The sequence below is a fragment of the Macrobrachium nipponense genome, chromosome 19, assembly GCF_015104395.2.
Source record: "Macrobrachium nipponense isolate FS-2020 chromosome 19, ASM1510439v2, whole genome shotgun sequence".
In the NCBI taxonomy this organism is placed as follows: Eukaryota; Metazoa; Arthropoda; class Malacostraca; order Decapoda; family Palaemonidae; genus Macrobrachium; species Macrobrachium nipponense.
The window spans coordinates 40,221,264-40,248,291 of NC_061088.1; the positions used below are offsets into that span (position 1 = coordinate 40,221,264).

General features: G+C 46.0%; 1 protein-coding gene and 1 long non-coding RNA gene across 13 annotated transcripts in view; one reads left to right on the forward strand and one right to left on the reverse strand.

Moving 5' to 3' along the window:
• Positions 1–17,049, reverse strand: part of LOC135212857 (uncharacterized) — an 89,153-nt gene extending 72,104 nt beyond the window's left edge. Inside the window, exon 1 of the long non-coding RNA XR_010314000.1 lies at positions 16,905–17,049. This is a non-coding gene — a long non-coding RNA (uncharacterized LOC135212857). The remainder of the gene's footprint in view (positions 1–16,904) is intronic.
• LOC135216603 (uncharacterized) overlaps positions 1–27,028 on the forward strand; it is a 465,366-nt gene that overhangs the window by 133,630 nt on the left and 304,708 nt on the right. The gene's annotated exons all lie outside the window — the stretch shown is intronic.

The window sequence follows — 27,028 nt, forward strand, 5'->3', positions numbered from 1 at the left end:
TGCATCACCTCAAGAAACTTTAGCGAGATATGTGATCTATGGCCAAGAATTCTTGTGGGTCTGCCGAAGGGGTCTTATCCACTTACTCGGCAGAGCCTGAAAGGACTTTGTCAATGGGTGCTGATCCACTTATATGACAACACACCTTATTAAGGAGCAGACAACCAATCCCGACCCCTTGATCCTAACCACCATGTTAGTATTAAAAATTGCTCCGAGTTATCCCCAAACTCTTCGCAACAACCATAACTCAAACCAAATTGCACACGCACACAATAATTTTTCAAAAAAAAATATGATACTCATCTAATAAAAGTTATCACAAGAGTTCCTTACTGAACGAAAGTGACTGGCCGCCTGTGCGGCATCTGCACTTGTCCAGCAGAAAGTCTAGAACATATCTATTAGACTTATGTAGTAATTAAGGATTGGTGTTAGCTCCTGTACCCAGGATTGTGCCCGCAGACACAAAAGGACCTAAAGAAAAACATTTTTCATAGGTCACAACGAAACGTCCTTCAAATAGTGAGAAGCAAACACAGAATTATCATCTCCATATGTCGCTTCCAAGATATTCTTAAGTGACATATTTCTCTGAAAAGAGAGAGACGTAGCCACTGCTCTCACTTCATGAGCTCTTACTCTCAGGAGTTTGAAAGAATCATCCGTGCAAGCCTTATGAGCGTCCGTAATGACGTTCCTGACAAAAAGGCTAAAGCATTCTTAGACATAGGTCTTGATGGATCCGTCACCGAGCACCAAAGACCTTGTCTAGAACCACCCAACTGTTTCTTTTTCTGTATGTAAAACTTTAAAGCCCTTACTGGGCAAAGAGACCCGATAAGCCTTTTACTTCGAAGTTTCTCGGCCAGGGATTCGAAGGATTTTCATTCTTCGCCAAGAATAATTCTTTGAAGGAACAGATGGCTGAATCTAGATTGAAACCCACTTTATCACTAAGGGCGTGCAGCTCACTCACTCTTTTCGCCGTCGCCAGTGACAAAAGAAATAAACATTTTCTCGTTATGTCACGAAACGAGGCCAAATGCAGGGGTTGGGTTTCAAATCTCGCTGAGGACAAGAACTTAAGTACCACGTCTAGATTCCAGTTAGGGGGAGAAGTAATCTTAGACTTCTTGGTCTCAAAAGATCTAATCAGATCATGTAGATCTTTTATCGTTTCCCAAATCTAGGCCTCTATTCCTAAAGACGGCCGAAAGCATACTCCTATAGCCCTTTATTCGGGTGGCTACGGGAGAGACCCACGATTCTTCTCTCAAAAATAACAGAAAATCAGCGATTTCGCTACAGAGGTACTGGAGGAGGACAACTTCTTCGACTTACACCACCTAAAAAACTTCCCACTTCGATTGGTAAACACGGATAGTGGAAGTTCTCCGGGCTCTAGCGATCGAGCTTGCTGCTTTGCTAGAAAAGCCTCTCGCTCTGACAAGTCTTTCGATAGTCGAAAGGCAGTCAGAGCGAGAGCGGGGAGGTTTTGATGAAACCTCTCGAAGTGTGGTTGTCTGAGAAGATCCTTCCTTTGTGGAAGGGATCTGGGGAAGTCTACCATCCACTCCAGCACCTCTGGGAACCACTCTTGAGCTGGCCAAAATGGGGGCTATCAGGGTCATTTTTGTCCCCTTGAAGTCACAAACTTCCTGAGCACTTGCCCCAGAAATCTTGAATGGGGGAAATGCGTGAAACGTCTACATGAGACCAATCTAGCAGGAAAGCGTCTACTGTTAGAGCTCTGGGGTCTTCTACTACTGAACAAAAGACTTCCAGTCTTTTTGAGAGGAACGTGGCAAAGAGGTCGACATGAGGAGTCCCCCAAAGAGACCAGAGATTCCGGCAAAACTTCTGAGTGGAGGGTCCATTCGGTATGAAGGACCTGGTTCCTCCTGCTCAAGCCTGTCTGCCTCTCACGTTCCTTACTCCTTGAACAAACCTCGTCAAAAGAGAGATGTTCCTTTGAGATGTCCACAACAGCAGGTCTCTTGCGAGCTCGTAAAGGGCATACGAGTGAGTACCTCCTTGCTTTCGAATGTATGCAAGGGCGGTTGTATTGTCCGCATTCACTTGGACTATCTTGTTCCTCACTAAAGGTTCGAAGCTCTTTAGGGCTAGGTGTACGGCAAAACAGCTCTTTGCAGTTTATGTGCCAGGACACTTGAAGAGCATTCCAAGTGCCTGACACCTCTCTCTTTCCCAAGGTTGCTCCCCAACCTTTTTCCGATGCGTCGGAAAACAATACAAGGTTTGGGTTCTGCGTTTCTAGGGAAGTACCCTTGTTTTCCTTCAGTGGGAGTAACACCATTCTAAATGGCGTTTCATCAGAACTGGAATGGGAAAACTGTCCGAGAGAAGCCCTGTCTTCATGTTCCACGATCTTCTGAGGAAGAACTGAAGCGGACGGAGATGAAGTCTTCCTAGAGGAAAGAAACTGTTTCGAGCGAGGAAAGAGTCCCTAATAGGCTAAACCATTCCATCGCCGAAGTACGTTCCTTCCTTAGGAAGAGAGAGACTTTCTCTAAACCTCTCGTTAGTCTCTCTTGAGAAGGAAATACTCGAAAACCCCGAGAATCCATCGAATCCCCAGAATAGACCAAGTCCTGGCTGGGATCAGTTGGGACTTCTCGAGGTTCACGAGTAATCCTAAGGTCTTTATCAGGTTTAGTGTCACAGTCAGGTCCTCCAAACACTGTTTCTCTGACTTTGCTCTGATGAGCCAGTCGTCTAGGTACAGAGATATACTGATTCCTTTCAGGTGAAGCCATCTCGCCACATTTTTCATAAGGCTCGTGAAAACCTGAGGCGCCGTAGACAGGCCGAAACACAAGGCTCTGAATTGGAAGATCCTTCCCCCCGTCATGAAACGGAGGTACTTCTTCGACGAAGGATGGATCGGGAACGTGAAAATAGGCATCCTGGAGATCCAGAGACACCATCCAATCCCTTGGCGAAGAGCCGCAAGGACTGATGCAGAGGTCTCCATGGAGAACTTCTGTTTCTGAACAAACTTGTTCAGAGCGCTGACATCCAGAACTGGTCTCCAGCCCCCCGAGGCTTTCGCAACCAAGAAAAGACGATTGTAAAACCCTGGGGAGCTTTGATCCAGCACTAGCTCTATAGCTCTCTTGTCCCACATCTGATCCACCATTTGTTGAAGAGTATCTTTCAACAGAGGGTCCTTGTAATTGGCGGACAATTCCCGCGGAGTTGACGTCAGGGGTGGGAGGATTGTCCAGGAAAGGAATGAGGTATCCCTTTTGTAGAACAGACATAGACCAAGCGTCTGTATCTATGAGAGTCCAGGCTTCCGCAAATCCCTGGAGCCTGGCACCTACTGGTGTTTGGAGGAGCGCCACTTCACTTTCCCCTTTAAAGGGACGGAAAGAGGCTCTACCTCTCTTCTCAGTCGCTTTTCTTTTAGCGGTAACTCTAGCGGGAGGGCCTCCTCGAAAGGGCCGAACAGGCGTAGACACACCTTTCTTGTCTCCCACCATCACTGGTCTCTTCTTCCTGGATGATTGCAGGAGAAGATCCTGTGTTGCTTTCTCCGTCAGAGAACGGGAAATGTCCCTCACCAACTGCGAAGGGAACAGAAAGTCAGACCTGGGAGCGAATAACAAGGCTGCCCTTTGCGAATGGGATACCGCTTTTGTCAAGAAAGCGCTAAAAACAGATCTCTTCTTCAAGAGACCTGCTCCAAATAAGGAAGAAACTTCCCCTGAGCCATCCTGTACCGCCTTGTCAATACAGGACAAAATTGCAAGGAGTACGTCCGGATCGAGTCCTTCCGAGGCATGAGCCTTCTTGGACATCACCCCAAGGGACCAATCTAGGAAGTTGAAGACTTCTAAAATGTGAAAAAGTCCCTTGAGGAGATGATCCAACTCTGAAAGACCCCAAGTTATCTTCGCAGTATGAAGGCTATGTCTCCTGGATGCATCTACCAGACTGGAAAAGTCAGCTTCAGCCGAAGCTGGGAGAATGAGTCCCATATTCTCCCCAGTCTGGTACCAAATACCTCTCTTGCCCGTAAGTCTAGCGGGAGGCATGCAAAATGACAATTTGTCCAAAATTGCATTTTTCCTAACTATACAAACCTGCGGTCCTTTTACAATAGGAAGGTACTAGCGGCAGCTGGATAGGTCGTAAGCTTTCGAACAAGGGGTTCGGTAGTTAACTGCTTGTCCGACAGGCGCGCGCGCGCGACTGGGAGGTAAACAAATCACTTTTGCTTTTGGCCCAAGCAAAAACTGCAGAGTGAGGGGTGGCATGAGGTGGGACTATGTGTAAAAGGACCTCAGGTTTGTATAGTTAGGAAAAATGCAATTTTGGACAAATTGTCATTTGTTCCGACACGGCATACAAACCTTCGGTCCTTTTACAATAGGAAGACTCACTTCTTGGTGGGAGGAATCTGAGTCTTTGTGAACAGACTGGTGTTCGCCCAACCTTGGAATGCCTCCCTGGTCGTAAGAGCGAGGGAGGGATCCAAGCCTCTGTCCGATTGATCGGGGTGTGCACCGCAGGATCAATGGTCAGACCTCTGGACCAAGTACTAAGAGAGAGGCAAGCGTATCTCTTCGTACCAGCAAACAAGAACAAGTTCCTATTTGCAAGAGGCAACATAAAGTTATGGTTTGTCTCTTGTTGGCATCCACTTCCCCCCCCTTGGTAGGAGGTAAGTGGTTGGATATTTCGCTCCCATCCCTAGTGAAAGGGATAGGATGGATGGGGCTCTGTCGAGTAGCTCAACCGGCATCTCGTCCTTACTCCAGCAAGGTGATGACCGTATCCCTCTACCCACAGGTAGGAGGGAGAAAAAGATAGGAAGAGAAGCCAGTCACTCTCTCATTCACTTATCTATTCTTACAGTCACACCAGGACTCGATGCTGTTCAGCCTGCTAGGGTCTGGGTTAGCTACACAACGTGTTGAGCAGCCACCACGGGTCCCAAGGAAATGATCCAAGGACCTGTGGGCAATATCCAAAAGGTAGAAGGAGGTGCCAGTGGTCTGGTTGTACCGCAGACCCCTCTTACCCTGCCTTCATTACCTGCGCCACGGAGAAGTTCTTGTGTTACTCGAGGGAGTGTACTTCTAGGTCATCTTGGTGCTGACGAAGAGTCTTCAACACTCAGCCTGGGATGTCGAGTTTCTTCAGAAAGCGCGGTCGCGCTTTCACAGGACAAAGCAGCATCTCCTTCGCATCGAAGGCGGTGAAGTCCATTAGGGAGGGGATTGTGAAGGACTCTAACCGATCGTCAGGAACCGAAGGGTTCTGAGTCTTCGCTACGAAGTCGGTACGAAATCGAGCGTCACGAATCCCCATCCCCTGGATGCTTGACTTCGCAGGAAAAGTCATGCAATTACCTCAGAGGAAAAGAAGGGAATGGTCGTATGACCTATCCCTCTTCTCGACTTCGGTGATGTCCTGTACCCATACTGGTCTATCCGTCTGCAGCGAAGTGTCTCACATTCTCCTATCCCCATGCAGTGAAGTTCTTCTCGGTAGTGGATAGGACACCGACACTCAATGGTGGGTGTCGATGTATGGGTACTGTGACAAGCTATTAAAACGAAGTAATGATTGCTTTGTAACAACAGAACTAAGTCAAACAGCGTAGTTCGTAACTGACTCGGGAGCTCTGACAGCTGCCGACTGACTGCGTTTGGAAGGAGGCAAGTTGTCCCAAAAGCCATCCGAGCAAGTCACGGGTTGACCTTCGCCTTAAAAGGGTTATGCCAAGAGACTAAACAAATAATTTGTTCGTCACCGATGCAGAAGGCGAGGTGATGATTCTCTTAAGGCATGTGCCCAACAGGCGAAAGTCAATTGCCTTCTAGAGACCGAGGTCCCTCATGGCAAGATATCTCATAGTATAGTTGATTCTCAGCTAAGGAGAAACAACACTATGTGTCCGTTGAAGACGAAGGTGTACAGAAAAAGCAACCTACGTCTTCACAGCTGAACCGAGAGAAGGATTCTCAAGATTCTGAACTGTGCTACAAAGACTGAGAACGCTAAACCGCTATTCATTGCTGTCCGGTGAGGATCGTAGTTGCAATAAAAGCGGAGCGCTTTTCAGTAATGAAGAGACAGGGAATACTGCCTGAAGAACTGCTTCTCATGGGCTGAACATTTGGAAGTAGAGCTGTCAGGTCGGAGAGTAGGCGATGTCTTCTGATACATCTGTTAATTCGGGCGAGCAGAATGAATAATTGCACACCTACGAATACGAGATATTTTGAAGACAAACTCAGATGTCTGCAAAAATCATTCGCATTATCGCGGTGCGATGCAGGGGGAGAGACTAGTACAGACTTCTGTTACCGTGCGGTAAACAGAAAGATGAAAGAGTCCAAGAGATATCTCTGTTGAAAATTCTCGCAATGTCGAAGGCGATGAAATCGAGCGTCACAGCAGTAGATGGTCCTTCATTATTGCGAGAATCCCCGTTACCCGTTAACAGAGACCCTAAGTCCATGATTGTTGGGCAGAGATACGGTTCGGTAGTCAATCAAACCAGGGGAGAGAGAGACGTAACCGACCGTGCATCTCCGAGACCTAGCTGATACTGAGCTGCTATCAGGCAGTTCAATACGCAGTAGCTCTCGGTGACTCGTCATCCTGAGTTGCCAGGTAATCCATTATTCCACGAAGGAATGCGTTCGGCTAGAACCATCGAGCATAAAGAATACGCTCGAGCAATTATATTTAAACGAAACGGATTTCGGTAAATACAAAAGCTGATTTGGTGTTGTCATGACAATACCAAGTATCTAAAAATCGAAACTGATAACTGCTGGGAGGTTGCAGGCAACCCCGAGTTGCAGTTCAATTAAGATACAATTTGTCTCGGTCACAAACCGTAGAGTTAACTACGGTATGCGTACCCCCGGACAATTCAACTGTTAAAAGAATCATGTCGCGAGGGTAATATACGTAGTATATTTGTAGGTTCTGTACCACGACCTCCATCCTAAATTCTTTCCTCTCGAGGAATGAGAATAAGGATTGGAGATCGACCGCCTTCGTTCTCTAGTCAAGAGAGTGAAGGAGAAGTCTTTCCCAAAGGAAAGCTTCAATGGTGAACAGAATACCGAAGACGATAGTTCAAGCCAAACTGGAAGTTCTCGTCCGTTCTTCTCTATTCCAGGTTAATCGCCTACTGTGAGATACTCTTCTTTCAGCAGCAGTCTTCTTCCAAATGCTAGAAATTACAGGAATTCGAGCATAAGCGAGGTTCCCGATTATCGTGTAACAATTATCGGGGATTCTCGCTCACTTTGGACCGTGGTCTCGCCTAAGTGTTTGGAGATCGTAAAAAACTCGAACACTCTGAGTGGGCTAGAAATTCCGTAGAATTCTAAGCACTCTGCGAAACCCCCACCGAATTCGTCAAACGATATCGGCTGGTGGACCTCTCGATTCCCGTAGAAATCGAGAAAGGGGCAGGATCCCTCCTCAACGACCGGGGCTTACGTCAGGTAGGACCCGAAGGTTCCCCCGGTAGCGCAGCCCCTAACGTGGGATCTTACAGAGAAATCTCTGTAGGATCCCTCCCCTTTCCCTCGTAGCCGTAAGGAGAGAGGGAATGGGGGAGGAATTGGATACTGGCTCGCCTTCCCAGCGGAACTAGCAGTTGGTGGAAGAAGAAAAGGAGCAGCCATCGCCTTACGGCGATGGCCTCTCAGAGCCTGGGAAAACGTATCGTCGTAGGAGAAAACGTTTTCCCGAGGAGGGTTACGAACTCATACTGTAGGTAAGGGTCTGCCGCCACTGTGAACGTCGTCTGGGTGGGGCTGATCGACACCTGACAGGAGAGAGCCGATACCGTCCTCGGACTCATTCCAGTCCTCGTCGAGGTCGAAACCTCTCAGGAGGACCGAAGGGGTATTCAAATACGGTGTCCGAAGACATGTAGAAACGCCTCTGTCGCAGTAGAGGAGGTGAAGTAGCTTGTTCGACCGGCCAGAACTGAGAGAGCCTTCTTGTCCGGAGACGAGAGACTACCTGGTTCAACACAGTCGGCAAGCTCCGATCGCGGCAGACCCACCGTCGATTTGGGTTCCCTCTCGGGCCCCAAAACGACTCGAGCCGAGACGTGGCTCTGCTGGTAGGAGCGGCGATCCTTCCCCGAGGTCGTTGTGCTGACGAATCAGCGCCATAACCTCGGCAAAGTTCCTCTGGATCTCGGAAGTCACAGCATCTTGCAGAGTAGGACCGTTAAGCCCTTCGAACAAGAGCATATTCCGAGAACCTTCCTCCTAAGAAGGGGGAACAGCGACAGCCCTCTCGGTCTTCTCCATCCACTTGCGCATACGTCCTGGCCGGTCCAAGAAGAACCGTGCCTGGCACGTAGGGCGTCGTGGTGGGATCATGAGGGGCGCACCCCTCACGATCACTCCTCAATACCTCGCTCCTTCCGGTGTAACCCGAGGAGGTTGAAGGTACGGGAGAGGCAGACCTGACGCTCCCTCCTCGCTCGCTGGCAGAACCAGCAGGCTTGGAGGGCTGCAGGCGATCGTCAACCCGCGGTGGCGATCGAGCTGCAGGCCTGGTCGAACCGTCTCGCTGTGGAGAACGGCTGGATCTGAGCACAGCGGGCCCCTCGATCCTGAGTGTCAGACGAGCTGGTGCTGGTTGCCGTATCCGATCGCTCTCTGTGAGAGCGACGGTTCAGGCGACCTGCAGGCTCCACTGTCACAGTGAGACCGGTTGGCTTGTCCTCACGGCACGTCACGCGCTGGGGTTCCAGCCGTGGCTGGCACCGGCGAACGGGGGGACCTCTTCCCAGCCTCAGCCCGTGGACGGGCGTGGACCGTCACGTCCCGGGTAGCCAGCTGGTCGCCGCGAGAGCGAGAGCTGGTCTGGTGAGAGTCGCGTGAGCGGCTGTCACCAGTCTTCCCGCCCCGTGCCGTGAACCTGACGCTGAGCGGACTCAGAGGTCTGGTTCCTGGCTGCACGGTCGCTGGTAGGCGACCGTACACTCGGTACCTCCCGCGAACGAGCGGCGAGACCGGACCCCTGATGCAGTGGCAGAACCACTGACACCAGGCGAGGAAGTACCGGTGTTAGCCGGTACCCCTCTGGTCCCCGTAGTCTTCTTCCTTGCGGAAGAAGAGACGGGGCCCGCTCCCGAAGGAGCAGGAGGACCAGCGGAAGGAACCCTCCCGTCCCACCGAGGTGAGACGGGTCCCGAGAAGCTCCCGAGGGAGACTTCTTAGGAGGGAGGAGGCAACCTTCTTCTTCCTCGGCTGTGAAGCCTTAGAAGTCGAAGGGGAAGAGGCGGCAGCCGACGACGATGAAGAAGAATGAAGACGACGACGACGACGACACCTTCCTCCTCTTCTTCGTCAGCTTCCTCAGGACAGACGGAAGATCTGCTATCCAGGGCGGAGCCGGGGCTGCTGTAGCCGAAGCCACAGGGCCCGGACGCACCTGTTCAGACAGACCAAAGTCTGGGGTAGTACCACCACGAACAGGGACGACGTCAGCAGGTATGGGCATCTCAGGAACAGCAGGCACAGCCAGCACAGCATCGGCAGGGACAGCCAGCGCAGCAATTACGGCAGGGACAGCCAGCGCAGCAACTGCATGGACAGTCAGCACAGAATCGGCAGGTACTGCAGGCAGCACCGGAAACACAGGAGGTGAAGCAGCAGCCAGCAACATCCTGGTACCGGCGGCAGGTCCAGGGGCGAGCTCTAGGGCAGCGGAAGTGTGGTCGCAGCAGCGCGGCAACCACGAGCGGCGGCGGCACGCCCCCCTCTCGGTACGGCGAACGGCACTTCACAGCGGCTGTAGGCAAGACTGTTACCACGTGAGGCGAGTACACCAGGTGAGGAGGGACGTCGTCACCTGGAGTCGATATCGTTGTCGTGGTCACCACTCCATGGGTGACCGCAGCAGGCCCAGACATAGAACCGCCGCCCCTGGACACTAGGCACGCCCTGCAAATCGACGGACGCCCATACCTCACCAAGGTCCACCCTCGTGGCAATAGCACCTGCGGAAATAACAGTAGTAGTGATTAGTGGGGGGAAGTCCCCTCGCGCGGGGGGGTGAGCCCCACACCGAACGAGCGGAAGACCTCGAATACAATTGTACATCGGGCACCGAGCGCCCTCCCCCGCGCTCGACGGATCGGGCGAGGAGGAGAACCCAGATAACCTCCCCCCCGAAGGGGAAGGGCCATCTGTGGGAGCTTAGCGGGGGGGGGGGGGGGGGGGGGGGGAGGGATTCTCGTTCCCCACCCCCGCACAGCACCCATGTACCCAACAATAATAAAAAGAGCCCGATCGAGAGCAATCGTGCCCTCGGCACCGAATGCACGGGCATAAGGATCAATTCCCTGACTGAGCGGAACTTGAACCAAAATAAATATTGATGCAATCAATAAATAAAAGGAATAACATGAAAAAGAATCTTGCATTACGATTCACTTCACCATGAATAAACGGGCTCGGAGCGAGCGCATTTGCGCCCTCGGTACCGAGCGCAAGGGTAAAAGGATCCATTCCCGATTATGAACGGAAACCTTGATCCATAATGAATTGATGCAATCAAAATATATATATGAAAAATGAAAAAGAATACTGCGCTTGCGATTTCACTTCATACAAAATAAAAAGGGGAAGGATCAATTCCCGGGAAATAGCGGAAACATTGATCCAAGTAAATAATGCAATCTCAATAAAATATGAAAATGAAAAAGAACTGCACTTGCGATTTCACTTCATTCAAATAAAAAGGGGAAAGGATCAATTTCCGGGTAAGAGCGGAAACTGATCCAAAATGAGTATTGCTACAATCAAAATAAATATATGAAAATGAAAAAGAATACTGTACTTGCGATTCCACTTCCATACAGAATAAGTTTTCGTGCCGAGCGCATTCGCTCGGCAACGAGCATACAGGTCAAAAAAAAAAATAAATGAAAAGGCACTTACTTACGATTTTCATCTACACATTTTCAACCAAAATATAAGCTCGGAGCGAGCGCTCTCCCGCCCTCGGCACCGAGCATACACAATACGAGGATCATTTCTGGGAAAATGAATTCCCGCACTTACGCCCTTCAGTCCCGGCACTCGGGTAATCGGAGGGCGTGGAGAAACCAAGATCCTTTAATTCACAATTGAATTCAATGGAAATAAATATGAAATGATTGTACTTACAATTCAGTTTCACTAGATAAATAGAAAAAGAAAAACACAACCATGCGAAAGCAACGACGATGAAGCGGGCAGAGAGCGATGATACACGTCTACACGCCAGCAGGCCGAAAGCAAAAGTGATTTGTTTACCTCCCAGTCGCGCGCGCTCTCTTCATAGAAATCGTCGGCCTCATCTTCAAGAAAGCCGACGACTTCGGCGTCTTAGAGCATGAAAAAAGTGAACGAGGCGAAGGAGGAGCGGCAGGGATCAATGCATCACCGTATTCTTGCAGGAGGAGAGCTGTCAAAAATTTGTAGTTAGACAGCCCTTCTCTGCCGTGAGTCTCGTCTTCTGAGTCCTCTTCCAATATCGGATCAGAAGGAGAAGTCAACTCCTGGTTCCGGGTCTTCCTGCCCAATAACTCTCTCTACGGAGACAAACTCCTAATAGGAGAGGGGCTAAGAGTATGTATAGCGCTCCTCTGCTTGGCTGGCTCCTCGCGCTTGGCTGGCGCCTCGCGCCTGGCTGGCGCCTCGCGCCTGGCTGGCGCCTCGCGCTGACTGATGCTCGCGCCTCTCTAAAATCTCGCGCCTGACTGACGCCTCGCGCCTGGCTGGCGCCTCGCGCCTTTCTGGTGCCATATCCTTGTATGGATGATGCTTGTCTGGCGCCTCGCGCTGGCTGAATCCTCGCGCCTGGGCTGCTTCCTCGCGCTCGGCTGACGCTGCTGGTCTGGCAGACGTATCACGTCTGGATATATCCTCGCGCCTGTAAAGCGTTTCTCGCTTGTCTGGCGCTTTAATCCTGTAAGACGCTTCTCGTCTGGAGGAAACCTCGCGCTTGACTGGCGCCTCGCGCTTGTCTGGCGATTCAAAATCGTCCAAAGAGTCTCTATCAAAATAGATCTCAAACGCCTCACGTCCCACAGGATCCTCACTCCTGGCGGGAGAAGGAAGACGAGACTTCTTGACAGGAAGCCTCACGTCTTTCTTACGAGGGGGATCCTTCGAAAGGACTCCTACCAAGGCGGATAACTGTTCTTGCACAGCCAAAAGATACCTCTTGGAAGCTTCTCCGGCGTCTTCTTGAACGGGAGAGGGAGACCGGGCCTCGAAGGAGTTTTGTCCAAACCATGGACGTCAAAACCCTCTTAGCCTTCTTGATCGAAGGAGGCGCTTCTTCCGAAAAGCGTTCGGGGCTAGAATCCAACACAGGATCTTTCCAGTGCCTTTTCAGGGGCCTAGGACAAGTCCGAATCCTTACCACCCTCGTTTAGGAGAGGGAGAAGCGGACGAAGAGAAGCACTCTCTGAGGACGCTTTTCCTATAGCGGTCCGGAGCAGTCTGTCTATTTACAGAGCCTGCTGAAGGGACGCCTGACCGGGGTGAATTCTCCACAACCTCCGTACGGCTTTCGACTTTCCTTCTCCTCTGGGCTTGGGAGCTTGGAAGAGGTCTAGGCCTGGGAGCGTCGCAGAGACGGTCAGACGCCCCCTCCACAACACTGGGGACACTCACTTCACTATAATAGTCACTTTCACAATCCTTACCTTTCATGGCAGCCATTTTTGGATTTCATCCTGTGAAGAGTAGCTTTCAGTTCAGCAATTTCCGAGGCCGAATCTGAATGTAAAGCCAGTGAGGGCCCTGATACAGAATTAGAATCAAATGCATAGTTAAGGGAAGAGTTAGAATCATTAAAAGGCTCAATAGGCCTTGTACTACTACCCGCACTCTTAGATGCCGCCCTTCTGACTCTATCCCTTTCTAACTTCTTCAAGTAAGAAGTTAGAGTCTTCCATTCCTCAACATTCAACCTCTCACACTCATGACAGGTGTTAGAAATAGAACAATCAAAACCTCTACATTTGCGACATACAGTGTGAGGATCAACCGAAGCCTTCGGTATCCTCACCTTGCAGCCTACATTCACACACACTCTCACACAACCACTTGAATCAGACATTCTTGAAGAAAAATCAAAAGCAAGTCCAAATCCAGTCCACAGTAGCGAATGCCAAAACAACGATCCAGGTATGTCACCAAAAGTCCACAAAAAGATGATCAATTGTCTAGAAAAGCGAATTCCAGTCAGGAGGTGGCAGCAACGATGTTGATACAACGGGCGACAGAAAATATATGAATAGAAAACGGGAATGGTTCCTAGTCCTGCCGCCCAGGGCAGGCCCGGTAGATCACCTGACTACCTGTAGCGAGTGGCGCGAAATTTGAATTTCTGTCGGGGACGACGGAGTCTTAGCTATGTATATATCTGCCAGGTAAGTTGATTGTATGAAAATAAAGATACTCCTCTCGCATCCAAGGGCACCGCCCTCCGAAATGAGAGGAGATCCTGTAAACACCAACACCACATGCCTCCTCTTCTATCTTCGTCCGACAACTAGTGAAGGGACAGAGGAGAAGAGAAAATACCAGAAGAAATCAAAGGAAAAACCTCTGAAGTTCCCCTCAGTTATTTCAAGCGTAAGCGTAAATTTCGCAAGAATACATGTCCTAAAGTTAAAGGGCGAAAATATGTGATAAGGGTGTTGGCACACCCTTGCTGCTAACCTTTAAAACAAAGCAGAGAGGCAACTAGCAAGGATATCACAAAAAGTTGGTTTGCATATTAATTGTTAAAGTCAATTAATTACTATTATTATCAAACACAGTACTATATACATATTCATTCAAAATAAAAAATTAAAGATCCCACTGGGAAAATTGTAATTAACGGCTGGTCAGCAAGAGCTAACAAACATATGTCTAAATTGGAAGTCGGTCAAAAGCAAAGTGGAGTGTTTACATCTGGGCAGGTGGGCCTGCCCACCTACCAGACTGTAGTTACCGCTTAATCACCTTGTCCAAGAATTTAACAACCATATTCCAGCCTACACCAAAAGTAATTCCTTATGAAAAGGACTGAGGGTTTGTATATCGTGTAGGAACAAATATCCTATTGTAAAGGACAGTGAGTTTGCATATCGTGTAGGAACAAACACTCTTTGACAAAAGGCAATGCTTTGTATTTCCACGAAAACAAATGTGATCTTAAGTTAATACTGATTAGGGCATGGAGGCCTAAAGTGAACTATCTTGACTGCTTCTCTTGTGTTTTGTGCATTTTAGACCACTTCTGTTGATGCAATTTACAGTAGCCTAGTACTACAGAATGAGATTTAATAAACGCACATTGCTATACTATACACAATGTCATGTTGCAATCATAGGCAGCCCATCCAGGCAAGGCCAAGGAACAGCACCCTAGAGTAAGTTAGGCTGAGGGAAACTCTGGTTAAGATGCATCCACATTGAAATAGGCCAGACTATGTTGTTTTATTTGAATAAGGAAGATTTGGCTATAAAGCCAAGAACTGGGGCACTTTCAGCTAGACAGCACTTCAAGGCAGAGAAAATAGGGAACTGAAGTGACTGCTCTGCAAGGCGGAAGAAAGCAAACAGGAACGGATCTTGGCTAAGATTAAAGGCCAAAAAGTGGGTGCGGTATTTCTACAGAAGAGTTCCGCATGGACTGCAAGGAACATAACCACGGATACGACATCCACTAGGGATTGGGCCGTCCAACGTATTTCGCCGTGTTTAGTACTGGACCCTGGGGGTTAATTACAATCATCCGAATAAACATTACTTAAAATTCTTGTTCAGTAAGTAAAACTGCACAGAAAAACCGCAGCTGCCATAGTCTAGGCCGCCGCGGATAAGTACCCTAGATCTACCGTGGGTGCAGCTATGGCCTGTAGGGATACTGCAAATAAACTCTGGTAATGCCTACAGTGCACCACATGAGGTGCACTGACAGCACAATCCCCTTTGGGATAGGCCTGGATAGGGTAAATGACCGAGTGGCGACATAGCGGCCACCTCTCCCGGACCGCAGCCACCTTCCCGAAGAACTTTAATTCACTGCCATGAGCATCAGTCAAAAATTGTGGCCCAACCAAGCAGCATACCTCTAAATTCCTCTTGAAGTAAATGTTCTTCTAAATTACGAAATACCTAATGGCATAATTCAAGCGCTTTCTCGGGAAGTGGCCACATTCCGAGAGAGGTGGCTACTAGGTATATGTCACTGCTCGGTCATTTACCCCGACCACGTACCCAATCTGCTTTTAAGGAGCCTGATGCCCAACCAAATACTAGTCAAAGGGATGAGGAAACATACAAATGGTTGGTCTACATCAGGGCTCTCCAAACTATGGCCCGCGGGCCACATCCGGCCCGCCACATAATTTCATCCGGCCCGCCAAACAAATCCCTGTGTGGTGGCCTTGAAAAAATAATTATCGCACGACTGGCATCGCTGAATTATTCAATGCTGAAAATCTTCCAACTCAATTTCAAATGGAAATTATTGATCTCCAGGCAGATGACAGACTGAAAGATAGGTATAGAGAAGGAAATCTGATGGTTTTATAAATGCCTGCAGCCAGATCAGTTTCCAAATTTGATAAGTTTGCTTGTAGTTTTGTGTCATTTTTGGTACAACATACTTGTGTGAACAAACATTTTCCAAAATGCAGTAGTATGTGAAATCTAACTATCGAGCAAATTTGTCTGATGATCAATTTGAAATCAATTCTTACAATTGGCTCATCTAATCTGGAACCTGATTTCAATGAAATTTGGAAGTCAAAACGTCAGTATCATTCGTCACACTAATTTGGTTGCATAAAACTAAAGGCAGGAATCTATTTAGTTTACCCTGATTTTTACCAACAAGATATGTTTTAATTTTTCCATGTTTATACTCTCATATTTGAGGAAATTAAATTACTGGTACTGATTTGTTTTTTTTATCTTTTTTTCCTTTGGCCCGGATAAATGTGGGAAATATATAATGTGGCCCTTACATTGAAAAGTTTGGAGACCCCTGGTCTACATGAACAATAATGGTCAGAAATCCATAAAGCACAAGACAGCTAGGCCACAGTAGTCTACAAAAGCTTAACATGTTACATGCAGTAGGTAGGGTAAAAAACTGCATGGTACAGGGGTGGACCATGTACGATCAATGAGTAGTACAACCCCAAGAAAAGTACATTATAACGCGTCTTGACACCTGAGTAGATGTCTTTAGCTCCGTTTCTCACCAACAAGTCGCGTCTGATGCCCATCTCCGATGTCAGGACGCGTTATAATGTACTTTTTTTGGGGGTTGTACACATTGATCGTACATGGTCCACCCCTGTACCATGCGGTTTTTTTACCCTACAAGTGGTGTGACTGTATAATAGTACCACAGGCTAAAGAAGTCCACTTTCATACTACACTAGGCTACAGACTTAGTATGTATAGAAGTAGCCCAACAGGTTGCATTTACCGTGCGTCCATGCTCTCAGCGTAAATTAGGAAAGGGCGGCCAAACTATCTAGAGCCTACCTACACAATTTAAGAAAGCTACCTAGCCTAGTATTACCTAAACCACTGTGACAGGCAACAGGTAGGTAGTAGGCTAGTACCGAGGCTAAGCGGCTGATTTCAGACGCCAGTCTGTTGCAGGGTGAATCCAGTAAAGATTTCGCATTAAATTTCGTACCACATTTACCACAGGGTTAGGTAGACTGTATCTGATCTAGCTAGTTGATACCACTGGGTTAGACTCAGCTGTAGTACTACTACTAGTAGGTTAGTAACTAGCTAGTATTTGATTTCCCGTTTACTCTAATTCTAGGCTATGGTGCCCCTAAACAGTACTAAGCTAATACTTACATATTTATATATAAATGAAATCTTAAACAACTAGCTTAGTCACAAAGGAGACCTGTTGACCTCAACCATAACTATTAAGGTGACTGTCACCAACTGAAAACGGAAATGTTGACATATTCTAAGACAGGCAGATATCTTGTTCCGATATTTGTTATGTAAAATCATGTTTGCTAGTCAATTCGGAATTTCGGGACGGCTGCAATTACCTATAACCCATTTGATTAACATTAAGAGTTTTATATATTTCACAATAGATTAACATGCATACATGTGATGTTACAAATATTAAATAACCGTATGTAACCAAAACCTTTAACTTCAATGAAAATGTAAGATCGTACAAGTTAAAGTCGAAAACGCGACAAGTATTCGAACAAGTTCTGGGCTATCAGATAAGTCCTGGAAGTAGTACCTATTAATTGATAACATCACAAGTCTCCAATGTAAATGCAAACAATATGCTTAAAATCAAGGTCAGTAACACGAAACGATAAAAATGCATATCCATCATATATGATAACTACTAATTCTAAAGAACATTCCGAAAAATTTGTAACATTATTATCGTTTAGATTTTCATTTCACCCAGAATTGAATACTAAATTTTCATAACTTCATCTGCCACATTAACTCAAATTTCTTTGAATATACCGGTTAACTCTGTTATTTCCAGTTATTCCTCAATCCTTGTCACCATGAAATTAAATTAATTAAATAGGTCCGTTTCATTCCCTTGAGATTTTTCCACAATATAAGGAGCCATAGTAGTGAGGACTACAAAGAGGTAGATCGCACTGACTTTATTCTGTTGTTTGAGATTAAGCTGGCCTTATGCCAGCCCGTAGGGCCTTTATAATAACTTTATTCCGTTTTAGTTTTTTATTAAACTGACCTAGTGTCAGCACGGGCTCTTGCTCACTGAGCAGCCTGTTTAAGGCTTTATTTCCTGTTGTTTTGAGATTAAAGCTGGCGCTTATGCAGCATGGACTCTTGTTCCTGTTGTTGGTTGTTGTTGAAGATTAAACCCCCGCTGTGTGAATTGTTTCTTCACAGCCGAGAATACACATAGTTTGACATAGAGGAAAGGGATTCACGCGATATATACATTGATGAAAACGGAGGGAATCGCTCTACAATTTAGTATCTGGAAGAGAAGGAACATGCATATGGGAAAAAAGATATTTACAAAGGTAGGGCGAACATTCGGCCCGAATGTCGTCCTTACATGCAGTAGGTCCTATTACGTGTGAATTCCAAAAACATACATACATACATACATATATATATATATCTATATATATATATATATATATATATATATATATATATATATATATATGTATATATAATATATATATATTATATATATATATATATATATATATATAATATATATATATATATATATATATATATATATATATTAAGCTACCACAATATCTAATTAGGAATGTTTATCCTTGCACGGTGACCAGACGTCCCGGTTGCATATTCCAGAAGTGCGCTGAGCGTTCGGTTCGGCCAGACTCCGGCCCTACAGCCACGCATTTCGTTCCGCCTTACTGCCCTCTTAGTTCTCCTCCATCATTAGCTTATTTTGTTATTTTTATTATTTTTATGTTGTGTAAACATGAAATTGTGATTTATATCCATATTTAACGATAGCAAAATGCATATTTTGTTATGCAAATCAATGTTATTCATAAATTTATTGTAATATGTTGCGAGTTTCGTTTCCTAAACCCGAAGTTCTGTTTACATTAGTCAGCTGATGTGTGGCCCAACTTCTGTGGGCGGAGACATCTCTTTCCTTGCAGACGACGGACGACGCATTTTGCATTTCGCTATGCCCACGGTCAAGATACAACAGGTCAGCCAGACAGAGTCCCAATTTTAAGCCTCTTCTGCGCACCTACGTCGTCTGAAGGAGCGCGGTGGTGAGAAACCATTAAGAACGTAAGTCTAACACACCGTCAGAATCTTTTTAGAAGAGAATTTTTTTGATAATGTGATCTTTCATTATCAAAGAATGTAAATAAAACAACATTTGCATTTTGAAAATATTTTATCAAGTTACAATTTTTTTTTCTTAGTGCTTCCCTGCATGGTTGCCCTTGACGTTTCCTATACTTTATCAAATTATTAAGATATCTCATTCGAAAATATACGGATATCTTTACATAAAAAGCTATAGCATCGTCAGGAACTTCAATATTAGACTTTTTCAATTCAAAGCAAAGCTTTTTAAAACAATGTTTGCCCTCTATGAGTGCTTTCCAGTGTACAGCATTGAAGATCTCCCGCATTATTACTAACTGTGAAAAAAAAATGACTAGAAGGTACATGCAACTCCCCCCTACTTACACATTCTAATCCAAGTATCACTCTTGGTACTTCTTTATTCTTAGTTTCCTAACTCAGGGTATTTCACACAAAATTTTTTAACAATATATCCCCAAATGTATTTAAGAGCCTCCTCCTCAATTACTCCCTCGATATCTTTTTTTATTTCTATGTTTGCTCTCAAAACGTCTTCTTCCTCATCAAAAACATCTTTTTCTAGATCAAACTCTAAATTTCTAAACATCTGTGTTGTAAGACATATTTCTAAAGCTGACCTCTTTCATATTTCATTGGCAGATTCAATGGATTTTTCAACTGAGAGTATTCACTTTTCACTTATACTCATCCTTCATTGCAGATTCAATGGATTTTTCAACTGAGATGATATTACACTTTTCACTTATTACCTTCATTTCCTTCCCTAACAACAATTTTTTTTAGCCTGAATTTAAAATTCACTGCATTTGGATGATCATGGTGACCATCCATTTGCCTTGTGCACCCAAAGAAAATGTTCAAGGCAATCTTGATTTAATCTTTGTGTCAGCAGGTAGTCAATACTATGAGAGGCTTTTAACATATTAAACTAAGCAATGGTGGATTTACATGATAAAATTATTCCTTTCTGGAGCGTGAAAAGACTTTTTGTATTAGGACTCTTAACTCTCATAGTACTCATTACCTCGATGATTTGGAGCAGTGTACCTGTTTGTTTTTCTACATCAATACCAAAGCATTGCTTTTACCAAACTCTCCATACATGCAAGAAGAATTCATGATATCAAACCAGTCATTCATTAAAAGAATAAAATCGGACGTTTCACTCCAGTTTTGACATTTCAGCAGTCCCCTTTCTCCTAAATATTTTACTGAATTGGCACATGATCTAGACAGCAGTTGCACTGCTAATTTAACGCGCTGTCTTTGTTGACCGGTTACATTTAAATGCATTTCATTGATCTTATATGCAAGTCCATAGTCTGTTTTGGTTTTACTCAGCATTTCTCGTATACTAGCATCTGAAATACACTCCATTATTAAGGAAAAAACTAGAGTCAATAAAATTATTTCTTACTAATTTGATTAAATTGGGAACATCCGAGAACACAAAAACTTCCCTTTCTGTTTTAGGATTTTTGAAAGATATCCTATTTTCAAGGGGGTCAATATGAATTGTTTCCACATACGAAGATTTGTAGATCCCATGTCCATGCACCACTCCTACCACAGGATAACCAACATCCTCTACTTTCGATATTATTTCTAACAATACTTTATGCATATCACATTGATCAAACTGAAAATAGATTGGCTGTCTCCATTTACCTATAATACCTCGCAACATTGCCACCTATACATTTTCATGTGGTTTGTATAGGACATCTGCTCCTTTGTCATAGCTCCACTCTTTTCTTAATGCTCATTTCATCAAATGACAAAACAGCAATCTTTCTGCTTTTGCTTTCAATAGCGTTAATACTGATACCAAAATCCCGGTTCACGTAAAAAATGGTAATTTTTTTTATTATAAAATAAGGTTTCACACATACTTACCGAACAATTACATAGCTATACGCTTCTTACCTTACGGCAGTCGAAATTCCAAATTTCTCGGCGCTAATTGGCGCTGCTGACGTGTAGGTGATACAACCCCGCCCACTTTCGGGATCCCCGGTACTACTGAGCTTTGCTTGACAATTCGTTCTGTGGGGAGGCGGGAGGGCTTTAATCATGTAATTGTTCGGTAAGTATGTGTGAAACCTTATTTTATAATAAAAATACCATTTTCACACATGAAACTTACCGAACAATTACATAGCTGAATCCACATTTTCCCGGCTGGTGGGTATATGGACTTTAAATGCAAATAAGAAAAAAGAACTTCACATTGCAAGAATGTTGTGGTACCTTACCTCGTGAGAGCAGCTGCAGGAAAATACTGCCTCTGGTCGGCGCTCTCATCACTTGTAGGGAACGTGGCAGTAGTGGCCCCAGGATCGTTCCTACTAACTAGTGGGTATTCTGCAACCATGGAGGTTCACCGATGGTTGATCAGAATGAAATAAATATGCGCCCTTGCCCTGGGCTGTGACCAGATTAAAATAACAATCAAAGACCATCACCTACACATTACCATAAAAAATAATAAACCAAACCCTACCATAAAAACTGGCGGGTACTCCTGGTACCGTGTACCCCCAGGCTTCCCCAAAACTCGACCACCTTCTAATCAAGACGAAGAGATAGTCCAAAATGAAGGGGAATTGGACCAAATCCCCCTATGCTTCCTTTCCCAACACCATGCCCATCACCGACAAAGGTCCTAAACGACAACAATTATCAAACGTTGCTTCCACATCCTTCAGGTAATGGAGAGCAAAAACGATCTCGACCTCCAGAACGTAGCTTGCAAAATAGATGCTAGCGACGTATTAATGTCTAAAAGCCATGGAAGTCGCTACTGCCCTAGAACCTCGTGCGGCTTTAACTTTACACACCTGTAGAGTCTGATCTCTTACTGACGTGTGTGCTTCCTGAATCAGGCTCCTTTAAAAAGAACGAAATTGCGTTCTTAGACATAGGACGGCTCGGATCTTTAACCGAACACCCACAATCGGTTCGAACTTCCTCTCAAAGCCTTTGTTTTATGAATATAAAAATTTCAGTGCTCTCACCGGACCACAAAAAGAACGTTCTTCGTCCTCTTCTCCTACTAATCCTGACAAGCTTCGAATGGAGAAGAAACGACGGCCATGGTCTCGAAGGATCTTCATTCTTCGCTAAAAAATCCTGAGTATAGGCACACACAGCTTTGTCTTGTGTAAATCCTATCTCTTTACTCATTGCTTGTATCTCGCTGATTCTACCAGCTGAAGCTAAGGCGACTAAGAATAACGTCTTCTTAGTAAGATCCTTCAAGAAGCCGAATTAAGAGGTTCAAATTCGCTTTAGAGAGCCAGGACAATACCACGTCTAAATTCCATCCACTAAACCTGGTCTCCTTGTCCTAGTGGACTCCAAAAGATTTGATCAAGTCGCTGATGTCCGAGTTATAGATATATTTAAGTTTCTATGTTTAAAAACTGATGCCAACATAGATCTGTATCCTTTTATTGTCGAAGTCGATAACTTCCTAACGTCTCTCAGATATATTAGGAAGTTTGCTATCTCTTGTATAGAGGTTTTTAGAAGAAGTTGTGTGACTTTCTCTGCAACCAATTTCTAAAACTCCCCATTTTGACTGATAGAGTTTGGCCGAAGAGGCTCTTCTACAGTTAGCAATAGCCTCTGCCGCTCTTCTTGAAAAACCTTATTTCGCTCTGACCAGGTCCCGGACAGTCTGAATCCTGTCAGAGCGAGATACGACAACCCTTGGTGATTTCTGTCGAAATGGGGCTGTTTGAGTAGCGATGGAATTTGTGGCAGAAGCCTGGGGAAGTCTACTAACATCCTCAGGAGATCCGGGAACCACTCCTTTCTGGGCCAAAAAGGAGTTATTAGAATCATCGTAACGTTCTGGTGACTCTGGAAACTTGTTTAATACCTCTCTGATCATCGCAAATGGTGGAAATGCGTAAACATTCAGACCTGACCAGTCGAGAAGCATTGCATCCGTTTTCCAGGCTAACGGGTTCCAGGACCGGACGAAGAATAGAGGAAGCCTGTTGTTCCTGGACGTTGCAAAGAGGTCTATCGTTGGTTGTCCCCACAACCGCCATAGATCCTGACAAACTCTGATATCCATGTCCACTCCGTCGGAAGAACCTGATGCGCACGACTGAGTTCGTCTGCTAAAACGTTGAGCTTCCCTTGCACGTACCTGTGTAAGAGAGTCACTTTGTGCGCATTCGCCCACAGAAGAAGATGCTCCGTCATTCTGTACAGGGAGAACGAATGTGTCCCTCCCTGTTTTCTTATATATGACAGCGCTGTGGTGTGTCCGAGAACACCGCAACTTTCTTCCCTTCGCTAGAGGGGTGAAACTTTGAAGCCCAAGAAAAATTGCTTTCAGCTCTTTTATGTTGATATGAAGATCTCTCCTGTTCCGTCCAGATACCTGATGTCTTCTCTTTCCCCAAACAGGCTCCCCATCCTGAGTCCGATGCGTCGGCATAAAATTCTAGCTCTGGATTCGTTCTTTCGAGGGACAAACCCTCCTGAGCTCTTTCCTCCGACAACCACCAACGAAGATCTTCCTTGATTTCCTCGGAGATCGGAATAACAGTCGAATCAGGTTTGAATTTTCCGGTCCCAATTGGCCTTTAGGTAGAATTGTAGCGTCCTCATGTGGAAGACGACCAAGTGTAACAAAAGTCTCCAACCGAAGCGAGAGTCCCCTAACAGGCTCATCCACTCCAGAGCCGTGAGGACGAGCGGTTTAACAGCTTCCGTACAGTCGCAAGGAGGGAGACTATTCTCCTTGAGGAGAGAAAAACCCGAAAAACTTGTGAGTCCAGAATCATCCCCAAATATGGAATCCTCTGACTCGGTACTAACTGTGACTTCTCTAAATTCATTACTAATCCCAGTTGCTGTGTTAATATTATGTCCGATTTAAATCCCTCACACACTGGAGACTGAGTCGGACCTTAGAAGCCAGTCGTCCAGATAAAAAGCAATATTGATTCCCATCAAATGTAACCATCGACTTACCGGGGCCAGGACTCGAGTAAATACTTGTGGGGCTGTCGAAAGTCCGAAACAGAGCGCTCTGAACTGATAAACTCTGCCGTCGAAAACGAACCGTAGATATTTCCTGGAGCTCCGATGAATAGGTACATGGAAAATATGGCATCTTTCATGTCCAGCGATATCATCCAGTCTCCTTGTCGAAGAGCTGACATAACCGACCGGTTGGTTTCCATACGAAACTTCGTCTTCAGAACAAAGATATTGAGAGCACTCACATCCAGGACCGGCCTCCAGCCCCCGAGTGACTTGGGGACAACGAACAGCCTGTTGTAAAAGCCCGGTGAGATGTCTTCCACTATTTCTATGGCCTTCTTGATAATCAGGGCTTCTACTTCCTTGCCAAGAGCCAAAGCTCTTTCTGATCCCTGCGAGTATGCTGTTAAGGCGATGGGAATACTCGACAGTGGTGGATCTTGCACAAACGGGATCACATAACCTTCTCTTAATACTGTGATCACCCACTGTTCCGCCCCTCTTCGACTCCATTCCCGCCAAAACAGGCGGAGTCTTGCTCCTACAGGTGTGAGGGGTAAAAATTCCTACTTGTCCGACTGTCTCGAGGGTGGTTTCTTACTGGTTGTGGCCTGTGGATGCAAATTAGTCCTTGGTCTGGGTCGCCATCTAGACTTTCCTCCGCGAAAAGGTTGCTTCTGAAGAGGTGACCCTTTAGCTCCTGTAGGTGGTGTCTCCTGGGACGTCGCGTCGACGAACGAGTCAATAAGTCGTTGGTAGATTTTTCTTTTCTAGATCTGCGAAGAAACTTGCTGAAAAACCTGTTCAGGGAATAAATGCGACTTACATAAAGGCGCAAACATGAGAGCAGGACTTCTGGTTAGAAGTTACTCCCTTGGAGGTGGGAAAGCGCACCAAAGTTCTCTCTTTTTAAGGACGCCCCAGAGTAAAAAGAGATGCAAGCTCCTCTGAGCCATCCCTGACTGCTTTGTCGGCACACGATAATAAACATCAAGCCAGTCTGTCGCCAAGCTATCTTCCAGAGACTGACAATCCTCTATTTTCCTTGCTAATGCAGCAATAGTCCAGTCTAAGAAGCTGAAAACTTCTATTACCTTAAATAGGTTCTTAATCAGGTGGTCGAAATCAGGCGAAGAGAAGAAAATTTTCGCCGACGAAAACGCTGTCCTTCTGTTAGCATCCACCAGACCTGAGAAATCTCCTTGGGCGGAGGCAGCGACTCCCAAAGAGGGTATTCTCCTGGTAGCATAAAATTTATATGTCTTCTGTAACTTGGACGGTGGGACAGCGAAGGCGGCTTTACCAGACTCCCTCTTCTTCTCCAGCCACTTCTCTGCTTCTTTGAAGACTCTTTTCGCCGACTGCGAAAGCACCAGTTTAGGGTAGACTCGCCGAAAGTACTTTCCTATCCTTAACAAATACGGTCGAAGGAGGCGAAGATAGGGAGAGAGGCTGGCGAATTCCGTATAAGAAGCCAGCAAAAACTTTATTAAGTTGGAGTAAGCAGAAGCCGCTTTCGACTCTTGTTCCGACTGATCCTCCCCCATCCGACATTGTCGACTGCTTGGCTTCTTCATCCGTATAAGACTTAACTTTCTTCAACGACTTAACTAAGTCCCTGAAGCTGTCCTCAACGGTTCCAAAAAAGCTTCTTCTTTGTTGTTCGCATCATCTCCCGATGGTGCGGGCGAAGGAGACAACTTCCTTGATGCAAAAAACTTGCGAGTCGAACTCTCTCTCTGTTAGCTGGCGAACGAGTCGAAACTTTCCTTGTTTCAGTCGGCGAGACAAAACCATGCGAGTCCGACACTGATACCTCGCAAGATTCGTTTGCGAACAGCACCCGAACCTCTACTAGGCGAAAGATACACAGGGTTCTCCCAAAAGCTACACGAGGGTTGAGGACTCTTTTCCCTCCCTCTTTCTCACAGGTGATGACGAATTATCCAATGGCACTGCGTGCCTTTTCAACGGGCGTGACACTTCACTCCACTTCTTTCGCCTGGTATCAGGCGAACACACCTCCGAGTCCGACGACAAACCTACACCAGACACATCTACACCTTTCCAGTGGTGTCTCTTTACAGAAATCGAGTCGAAATTCACGACTGAGTCGACGGCCGCCCGGGGTGGGCAAACCCCTCCAGTCTCCCTTCGACTCACGGTATGTCTTCTCCCAGGTGCTGGGGAGCGGACAGTGACCTCGTCTAGAAGACGTGGAGGGACGGACAGCCGCCTCCTCGGATACGACACTTGCACTTTTCACTTCACCAGACTTAATCACAAATTCACGAAAAGATGTACCTAAATCCATGACAGATTTAGCAAGCAGCTCAAATTTCCTATCCATCTTATTTTCTAATTGGGCAATGGTGTCGGAATCAGAAGCATGGGGAACCTGAGTCCGGAGTAAGTGTACTGAAGTAGGAGGACTATCAATAGGAGAGACGTTTGACAAAATAGGAGAAGACAAAGCGGGCTTCTTTGCCTCTGACGGCAAAGGAGTTGACTCTAATCTAGCCCTACTATCAGCCCTAATGGCTGCCTTTCTTTTCCTATCTTTTTCCATCTTATCAAGATGAGACAAAAAACTCTTCCATCCTTGATCATCTAGATCTTCACATTCATTACATGTCGCTCTTTAGTACACTCTTGCCCCCTACAGTTTCACGCACTTTTGAGGGTGGGGTCATAACATAATTTGGCTAATCTAGTTTTGCAGCCTTCGCTGCAAAACCAAAATAACAGATGAACCTGAATTCTGACATAACTCACACTAAACATATGAATAAAGAAAGCAGCTAAGCCGTCAAACACAAAAAACAACCAAGAAAATTGTACTTCACCAAATCGGGTGTCAAACAAAAATGGCGAACAGTTGACTGCAGCGAAATACACAGGTGTTTCACCGTGGGCGGCAGAAAACGAATTGTCAAGCAAAGCTCAGTAGTACCGGGGATCCCCGAAAGTGGGCGGGGTTGTATCACCTACACGTCAGCAGCGCCAATTAGCGCCGAGAAATTTGGAATTTCGACTGCCGTAAGGTAAGAAGCGTATAGCTATGTAATTGTTCGGTAAGTTTCATGTGTGAAACTCTTTCACTCTTTCCTTGAGAG